At 43.4% G+C, this 9,817-nt stretch overlaps 1 pseudogene; it reads right to left on the minus strand.

The window, feature by feature from the left end:
• The window catches only part of LOC148923141 (uncharacterized), a 118,707-nt pseudogene extending 109,233 nt beyond the window's left edge, over positions 1–9,474 (minus strand).
• Positions 9,475–9,817: the final 343 nt, after the last annotated feature.

Raw genomic sequence — 9,817 nt, forward strand, 5'->3', positions numbered from 1 at the left:
TTTGTGATACATAGGCAAGCAACTCAGCATATGGTTTCAAGTAATATACGATATGAAATTAGAGATAATCAAGCAATCTGCGATACATAAGCAAGCAAGCCTGCCACGTAGTAGACTAAGATTGAATCTGCTATGATCAAATCTTTTGGTGAGATCATTGATTAAATGACCAAGTTTATAAAAAAAAATATGATCAAATCTTTTCAGGAATAACTCATTGATCAAATAAGCAAGTTGATACAAAATTATTAATATATATTTTGGATTTTATTGATAGCAAATGTATGCAATTTTGGTGAATGTTTATTTGGATTGCATTGTATGAGAATAATTCACTATTTGTTACATTTATTTTGTAATATTAAATCTCAAACATGTTAAAAATTCTTTATTCAAACAAAGTTATAGGGTTTCTTTTACATACCAAATAGTCGGTGAGAATAATTTCTATTTATTTCTTGTGATGGTAGAAATTAATTAGATTAAAAAGTTATTTAATCAAATAACAATGATGGCATGATTTTTCTAATAAATAAAAAATTTGGATGAAAATAAATCATTGATTGAATTTTGCAATATTAGATCTAAAGAATTCAAGACTAGTTCATTTGTATTTCTATTATAAACTGAATAGTTAGATCATAACAATTCACTATTTTATCTGTTTACTTTTGCAATATATATATTTGCTTCAGCTTTGAATTCATTATCCACGGAAGATGATAAGATAAACTGGGCACAAGGAGAAATGAACAAAAAAAAAATAATGAACTCATTTAGGCATTTATTAAAATACATATACATCCCTACTTCTTATTCTAAATCTATCCATTTCTTTACAGAAACTGAAAGTAAATGTAAAACAATTGAATTCCACATCAAATTTTATACAATTTTTTACGCCCTCTGTCTACGAAAATAGAGCACATTTTCCATTTTTGATTGTCCACGAAAAATAGAGCACATTTGCCATTTTTAGTTGTCCACGTAAAATAGAGCACATTTAAAAAAGGAAAACAACTTCTCTCTTATTACTAATATAGACCCTCACATTTCACTAACACTATTTCTCTCTTACTTTTTTCCATTATCTCTTACTAATAATATGGACCTCACATTCCATTTTTTTTTTTTTTTTAAACTCACCCCAGGGGTGGAGGGTTAAGGCGGAACCACACCAATGCATTACTGAAGCTTCTTTCTTTTTCTTCTTGTTTAGAGACTGCATGCACAGAAAGGAATAACAAGTCTCCTAGGTCCAGCGAATCCACTAGATCACAGGGTCTAGGAACTCACGGAACGTTGGAAGATCTCGGTCGTCGGACACACAGAATTTCGCTTCAAAACCCTCAACCACGTATACTAAAATTAGCACAGGGAAGTAGGGATCGATCCCACAGAGATGAATGCACAATTAAACATGCTCAAGGATTCGTGACTATTTTTGGGTTGGCTGCTGCCACGCATTTTTGGGTTGAGGAAATTAAACTAAACTTGGAGTTGAAATCTGCTACGCTAACAGCTAGATCTAGGCAGAACAGAAATCATGCATATAACTAGAAAAACGTAACAATCACTAGATCTAAGAAACTATTTTCTAAATTACCTAGACCTGGGAAATGAACTGACGGTGGGGACCATTTGCTGAAAAGGTAAAGTACGGATGAAAAGCTGAAAAACAACTAACTAAAGTACCAACTAACAGCGACATCATCTTCTCCAATCAATTTGCATAAAATTTCAGTAGAAACAGAGATGGAACATGAATCGGAAATGAAGCAGACTGAATTTAAAGCAATTAAACGAAGAACAGTTTAAAACTAAGCAGATCTGCGACTACTAGACGAAGTAAAATGAAAAGAGAGCGAAAGTTCGAAATCCATGCACAACTTGATTCCCCTTTTCAGATCCAACTTCGGATGCTAAATCCACTCCGGATCCAAGCATCCGACACAAACTCCGACCAAAAGTATATCCATAGCTACAGATTCGCCAAACAACCACCGATCAACAACAACAACACAGATCCACAACCTCTTTCCCAGATCAAGCACAGAATTGTGCAAAACAGAGAATAACTTTCAACTTCCGAAATTAAACCTCAAAAACACAGAATCAACGTAAATCAACACAAGATAAACACCAACATGACATAAATCAAATGCATAGATAACGGTAATAGCAAACAACCCAATCGACTTCCAAAACGATGAAGTTCGACGGAATAAAAGTGCGAAAAGCTGAATGTAAACAGATTGTTTCTTTGCCCTCCGAGAGGACGGTGTTACCACTGACTTTTTCCGAAGATGAACCCCTAGAAACCTTTACTACCCCAGAATTCCCAAATTTCCCCAAGTGTGTGTGTGTGTGTGTGTGTGTGAGCTGAGAGCAAAAATCATCTATATCGTGTGTGTTTCATGCTCCTTTATTTTATAGGCGTTGAAATTGGTCCAGCGAGGTATGAAGTCTTTGTTGCCCTCAGCTATTGACTTCCTTCGTCTAGCCATTTTTGTTCTCTTCAACTCTGCTCACTTTCTTTCATTTTCCTTCGCTAGTCCATTGCCTCCGGCTTTTCCTGGATCTAGCGTCTCCTTCACACGCCTGGCTTAAAAACTGCGTTAGACCCAGCAAAATAAAGTGTTTTTCACCACATAACCGATGCATGAAATTAGCCTTATCAAACTGCTCACACTTAAACCATACTTGTCCTCAATTATAAAGACAAGAAAAAGAATAAGGCGAATATCAAAGCACGGTTATCCCCTGACCGACTCTTTAGACTCTAAATAGACTCCTAGACCTAGACACAAATAATGCACAGATAACAAACACTTAAAGATAAAACACATAGACACATATGCATGAACTAGCTTCAACTTTTAGGCAACCGTCCCCACAAGATTAAGGTCAATCCGACAGGCTGCACTTCTCCAAATTGGCCCCTTCCCTTCTTCTACCTAATCAATCTGTCAGTTCGTCAAGATAGCCCTTTACTTTCCCAATTGTTGGATTCACTCGATCACTCATTCCTCACCAGGGATGTTAGGACCGATTCTCTCATAAGTTATTGCCATACCACTGAAGCGTCGGGTTATGAGAGTTTTCTCCTTTTATACTTCGTTCTCCCTTTTTTACTTGGTCAGGTTACTATTGTTTCCTGCCCTTAGACATATTCCCTCTGGACTTCGTCCAGCTTATACCTCATTTTTTTTCTTTTCATCATTTTTTCTGCTCTTTTTTTTTTTTTTTCTCTGGACTTCGTCCTGCTTATTCTTCCATTTCCCTCTTCTCTCCTCTGGACTTCGTCCAGCTTATTCTTCCATTTCCCTCTTCTCTCCTCTGGACTTCGTCCAGCTTATACCTTCATAACCCAATTCCCCTATTTTTTCTCCGTCATGACTCTTCTCCCTAAGCATTCAGTGGCGGCCCCTTTACATGTGTTAGCTCAAAGTTATTTAAGGCTTATAACTCACTCTTATAGTGGGGCCTCACAACTAAGTAAGCTAAGACATCCTCTATCATTCTTACTTCGTCCAGATTGACTTGGCTTATTAAAGGAAAAGGCTTCTAAGTTGAAATACATCTTATCTTCAATTACTTTCACTAAGGATATCATGCCGTATTATACTCACCAGCTCATGCGACGCAAATAAAACTAGACTTACGACTCATAACATGCTGACAACTACACGCATTGACTCCCCTCCCCCTCCCACTTCACTCAAGCTTGTCCCCAAGCCATCGTCGTGAAGGGGGCAAACAAGGTAGTCAATTCGACACACAATAAACAAATAATAATCCTATAAAACTTCTCACACTTAGACCGAGCAACGGGCTAAGTGGGAGAAGACACAATAAACAGAAAACATAAACTTCTCACACTTAGTCCAAGCATTGGGCTAAGTGGGAGAAGGTAAACACATATAGCAAATATTCACGGAGACACAAATAATAACAACAAACATAAAAAAACAGATATAACGAAAAGCAGAACATAAAAGTTACTTGGTCATGGGGGTGATTCACTTCTGGGTTTGGCTCCCTCGAGAGCCAGATTGGGGTGGGATTCCGGGTCTGGTCATCTTCACTTTCTTTTTCGCCGGCATCTCCGGCTCCTCTTCTTCCTTCTCTTGCTCTGGTTGATCGGACTCTGGTTTCTTTAACATCATGGACTTTGATCTGGATGGGATTAACACTGGCTTGGACGCGGATGGGGTGACCATTTGCTTGAGCGGGTGCGGTGGTCGCTGGATGGAGGGACTGCTCTGGCCTGGTTGCTTGACCTCCCTGCTGGACCCAGGAGTTGCCTTCGACTGGGTCAAGGGGAGTGTCTTCTCCAACCATTTCAACATCTTCATTACAAGCTCCACAGCCTCCGTCATCCGCTCGTTCTGTTTGGCGGACTTCACCGCCAGGTCCGCAATGTTTCCCCGCAGGGTCTTCACCTCTTCACGGCTCCCGCTCAGCTCTTTCCTTATCCCTCCAAGCTCTCTCACCATTTCTTTCCTCATCACTTGCATTTCTTTCTTCACCTCCTGAACATCCTTCCTCAGCTCCTCGACCTCTTCACTCGGCATAGCCTCCGCAGTCTCCTCAGCCTCCGCTTTCACCTTGTCTCCTACCGTGTAGAAGAAAGTTTGTTTGCCGTGAGCTTGGAGTAACCCCTTATTGAAAAAGTACTCAACACTGAAAGTCTCCGGGGGTTCGCACATCACGACCAAGGGAACGGTTTTGGCTATCTTCATTTCAATATCCCGCTGGAGGTAGGCACCTAGGAGGTGGCAGGTATACATATGTCGAGCAGGGTTGCTTGTCATCTGATGACATGCTTGAGCCAGCCAGTAACCCAGATGTACCTTAACGCCTTTTGCCATGCACCAAGTGAAATAAAGGTCGGTTGTTGTCAGAGCTGAATTTGCAGTTCCCATTAGGTTGTAGCTGGTAAACGTCTGAACAAAGCGGAGGATTCTGTCCTCGATGTGAGAGGCCTTAGAGTAGCTGGACGTGAATGCTCCTGTCTTGGAGTGAGTAACCAGTTCCCAAGCTGCTTGTACTTTAAATCCTGGCGTGTTCTTCGGTACGCCAACCATCCTCTCATTCCATATGCCTTCATCGTCCTCAGCCTTGGTAAATAACCCCATTCTCAAGGACCACTCCCGAATGCTCATTTCATGTTCCTCATTAAAAAGTCTGAATGTGATGGAGTCTGCGTCGAGGTCAGAAGTGTTCTTTAATCGGAATGTCGAGAAAAACTCCCGTGCTAAGTCCACCAGCACCTTCTCCTGGCTGTGCCTCAATAACCACTCAAAACCGATTGAATATATACATGCGCGGAAGTCTTCATCACATGCAATCGTCATAAGTTCCTCGGAGCAGTACTGCTTGCCAGACTTAGCCATCTTTCCAGCACTGCATCTCTCTTTGTACACTGTGGCCCGTTTCTGATCGTCGAAATGCCTCATCAACTCCAGCAGTTCCTTAGTCAGCCACACCTCCGGACATCCTTGGACAAACTACCTCTTCAGATTCTCCAAGTTCAGAATCGGACCCAGGAGTAGGCTTGTCTTGTTCATCGGTCGAGGGAACTTCGGTCACTGGGGAAAGGGTCTCCTCAACCTCCTCGACGGAGGGAGCTTTCCTTGACCGTTTTGGCTGGGTCGCAGCTGCCTTTCCTTTCCTTGCCCTTTTCTTGGCCAGGCGACGATACTCTGCCACTTCCGCTTCTGTTCCTCGGGCAGGGAACTCCTCCTTCTCGGAATAGACCAAATCATCTACTTTATCAAGCAGACTCCTCCTGACCCTTCTCCTCTCTGCTCTCTCGTCCACCCGGGGTTCGTCTTCCTCCAGGTCATCCACCAGGTCCACAATCAGATCTAGCCCTTCCTCAACGGGCTCCTGTACTCCAGTAGTCTCTAGGTTCGTTTCTTCCACAAGCTTTTCCGGGGTTTCCCCCACATCATCCACCATCGGGGTCGCCCCCTCAATATAAATAAGGGTTTCCCCCCTGACATCACTTGGGGTCGCCCCCTCCTCCATGGGTTCAGGGGTCGCACCCCTAAAATCCTTCTGGGTTTCATCCCCAGTCTCCATAGGGGTTTCCCCCTCAGCCATCAACTTAAAAACAGGGGTTTTCCCCTCAGCAAACTCTACCAAAACGGGGGTTTCCCCCTCAACAACTTCTTCGTGAACAGGGGTTTCCCCCTCAGCAATCCTCTCCACAATAGGGGTTTCCCCCTCAGTAACTTCCTCTCGAACAGGGGTTTCCCCCTTTTTCTTACCCTCAGAGTTAGGGTTTCCATTACCTTGTCGTTCGGCCTCCACCTCCGTTTCACCGTCGTTCCGCCCACCGTCAGCTGGCAGTTCATCCGTCGCCTCTTCTTTATCCGCCTCCAGTGAAGCGGTTTCTTCTTGTTGAGAACCAGAGTCTGGTACTCTGGTTGAATCTTGAGGCCTTTCTTCGTGGGGAACTGCGGGTTGTGTCGTCGAATCCGCTGGGATCGTCGGTGTTGGTAAGGCCGCCGCGGATGTCATCAGGCTGGCGGAGAACAGAGCGTAGACTTCCTTCGCCTTCTCGACGCTACCTAATTTTTGCGTCAATTCTGCCAACAGAACTGCGTCGTACACCGCCGGCTGCGAACTTCTGGTTGCCTGAGTTGGATCCATGCTGTAAATCTGAACTTGGTCGAATTTGGTTAGGGTTTGTGTTTCTTGAGAGAGAAACAAAGTAGAGAGAATGAAGAGAAAATGCAGTTTTCGTCGATTGGTATTATTGGAGAGAGAAATGCCGGTTAGCCTTTTCTGGTGAAAAGATGGTGCGGTTGCAGGCGTGATGTAAGCAACCGTACACCTCCCATAAATATCGGCCAATTTGAAATTCAAATTATCTCCATCCCTCCTTGACTTCCTTCTCCAGGATCTCCTTCCCTAGCGGATTTCCCTGACCATGACCCTATACTAAAAAAATATATAAAGACGCCAGACTCCTAGGTCAAGGTTAGAATATAAGGCATCGGTTTTCCTACCGAGTCTGGTGCTTCGAAAATATTTTTGGAAGATTTAAATTTTATATATATTTTTTTGGATTTTCCTATGTTTAAAACGTAATTAAACTATTTACAACTCCGTTCAAGTATTCCCGAGATCCCCTGGTTCAGTGTATATATTTAAAATGTCAACCAATTTACCTGGTCCAGGAATTCATCGAGAATACCTCCTTGTCTGACTAGGTGATAATAGGGAGTGCGCGTAGTGGCATTTCCTCCACTACACACAACTCAGAATTATCCCTATAGACTTTCACTCTGTGACCATTAACAAGAAAAAGGACAGAGTTAGAGGCACTTCCCTGAATCTGTACTGCTCCATTTGCGCGGAGGCCGACAATGGTATATGGACCGATCCATTTAGACTTCAACTTCCCTGGCATCAGCTTGAGCCGGGATTGGAAAAGGAGCACCTTCTGTCCCACATGGAGTTCCTTGACCCTGAGATTCTTGTCATGCCATAATTTTGTCCTTTCCTTATACCACATGGCAGACTCATAAGACTCCAGCCTCAGTTCCTCCAGTTCTTGTAACTGTAACTTTCTTTCTTCCTCACAAGCCGAAGGCTTTATACTCATCTCCTTGACTGCCCAGTACGCCTTGTGCTCGATACCCACGAGCAAGTGGCACATTTTGCCAAACACCATCCTATAAGGCGACATTCCGATAGGAGTCTTGAAAGCAGTTCTGTAGGCCCATAATGTATCGCCGAGCCTCTTACTCTAGTCTTTCCTTGACGGATTAACTGTCTTCTCCAATATTGCCTTGATCTCGCGATTAGAAATTTCTGCTTGTCCGTTAGACTGAGGGTGGTATGGGGTAGATACCCTATGGTGAACACCATATTTCTTCATCAGAGCCTCGATGGTGCGTTACAGAAATGTGTCCCTTGATCTGAGACAATGGCTCGAGGAACTCCATATCTGTTGAAGCTATTGGCCTTCAGAAATTTTGCCACCTCCTTCGATTCACATGTCTTGGTGGCCTTGGCTTCTATCCATTTAGACACATAGTCTACTGCAACCAATATATATGTGTTCCCACAGGATGATGGAAATGGTCCCATGAAGTCCATCCCCCATACATCGAAGATTTCACAAACAATCACCGCGACCTGGGGCATCTCGTCCCTCCTTAAAATTCCTCCTGTCTGTTGGCACCTCTCGCAATACTGAAAAAACTCGAAAGCATCTTTGTTAAGCGTTGGCCAGTAGAAACCGCTGTCCAATACTTTCCTTGTTGTCTTCCTTGGTCCAAAGTGACCTCCACACACCAAGGTGTGGCAATGAATTAGCACGTCTCTTTGTTCCCATTCGGGAATGCAGCGTCTAATCACTTGATCCGAACACATCTTCCATAAGTAAGGATCGTCCCAAAAGTAACATTTGGCTTCGCTTATAATTTTCATCTTCTGGGCCCGGGAAACTTCGTCTGAACTTGGCACCTCTCCCGTGACCAAGTAACTCGATAAGTCAGCAAATCATGGTTCTGCGTTAAGTGTTCGCTTCCCCTTGTCGGATTCTCCTAGACCGGTTAATGCCAAAACTGCCTCCCAACTGATCCGTCTAGGAAAATCCCCTAGATAATACAAATGCTCCTCAGGAAAAGCATCGGGTATGGCCTCTTCCGTTTCACCTTGATGAATTCTGCTCAAATGATCGGCTACTCTATTCTCCGTTCCTCTTTTGTCTCTCACTTCCCAATCGAACTCCTGCAAAAGCAACACCCAACGGATTAACCTCGACTTAGACTCTTTCTTAGCCAGTAAGTACTTTATTGTTGCGTGATCTGTGAAGACTATAACCCTCGACCCAAGAAGATAAGGTCGGAATTTTTAGAACGAGTAAACGACAGCCAACATTTCCTTCTCCGTGGTATCATAGTTCTTCTGAGCTTGATTTAGAGTCTTGGATGCATAGAAGATCACATAACTTTTTCCGTCTATCTTCTGCCCTAGGAAAGCTCCCACAGCGAAATCACTCGCGTTGCACATTATCTCAAAAGGGTGATTCCAATCTGGCGTCCTGATTATTGGCGCGGACACGAGTCTGTCCTTAAGCAACTGAAAGGCCTTCTTGCATCCTTCGTCAAAGACGAATTCCACATCATTGTGCAACAAATGAGTGAGCGGTTGCGCGATTTTCGCGAAATTCTTGATAAACCTCCTATAAAATCCTGCGTGACCCAGGAAACCTCTAACTTCTTTTTGGTTCGTGGGGTAAGGTAACTTTGATATCACCTCGACCTTTGCCTTGTCCACCTATATTCCTCTTTCAGAAACCACGTGACCCAGGACAATACCTTCAATCACCATGAAGTGGAATTTTTCGAAGTTCAAAACTAGGTGCTTCTCCTGACATCTTTTTAATACTAGGTCAAGGCTGGCCAAACACGTGTCGAACGAATTCCCATATACGGTAAAATCATCCATGAATATCTCAATGCATACTTCAAGCAAATCCGAAAAAATACTCATCATACACCGCTGGAACGTTCCTGGTGCGTTACACAATCCAAACGGCATTCTTCGGTATGCATACGTACCAAAAGGGCACGTGAACGTGGTTTTCCCTTGGTGCTCTGGGTTAATGTAGATCTGGAAATAGCCACTGTATCCATCAAGGAAGCAAAAATACTGTTTGCCAGCCAATCTTTCTAACATCTGAACAATGAAGGGTAGGGGGAAATGATCCTTCTTTGTGGCCTCATTCAGCTTCCTGTAGTCGATGCACATCCTCCATCCCGTCACCAGCCTAGTGGGCACCAATTCGTTC

This window comes from Salvia hispanica, chromosome 6 (genome assembly GCF_029641045.1).
Source record: "Salvia hispanica isolate PSC_SH4W2 chromosome 6, Shi_PSC_v1, whole genome shotgun sequence".
Lineage (NCBI taxonomy): Eukaryota > Viridiplantae > Streptophyta > Magnoliopsida > Lamiales > Lamiaceae > Salvia > Salvia hispanica.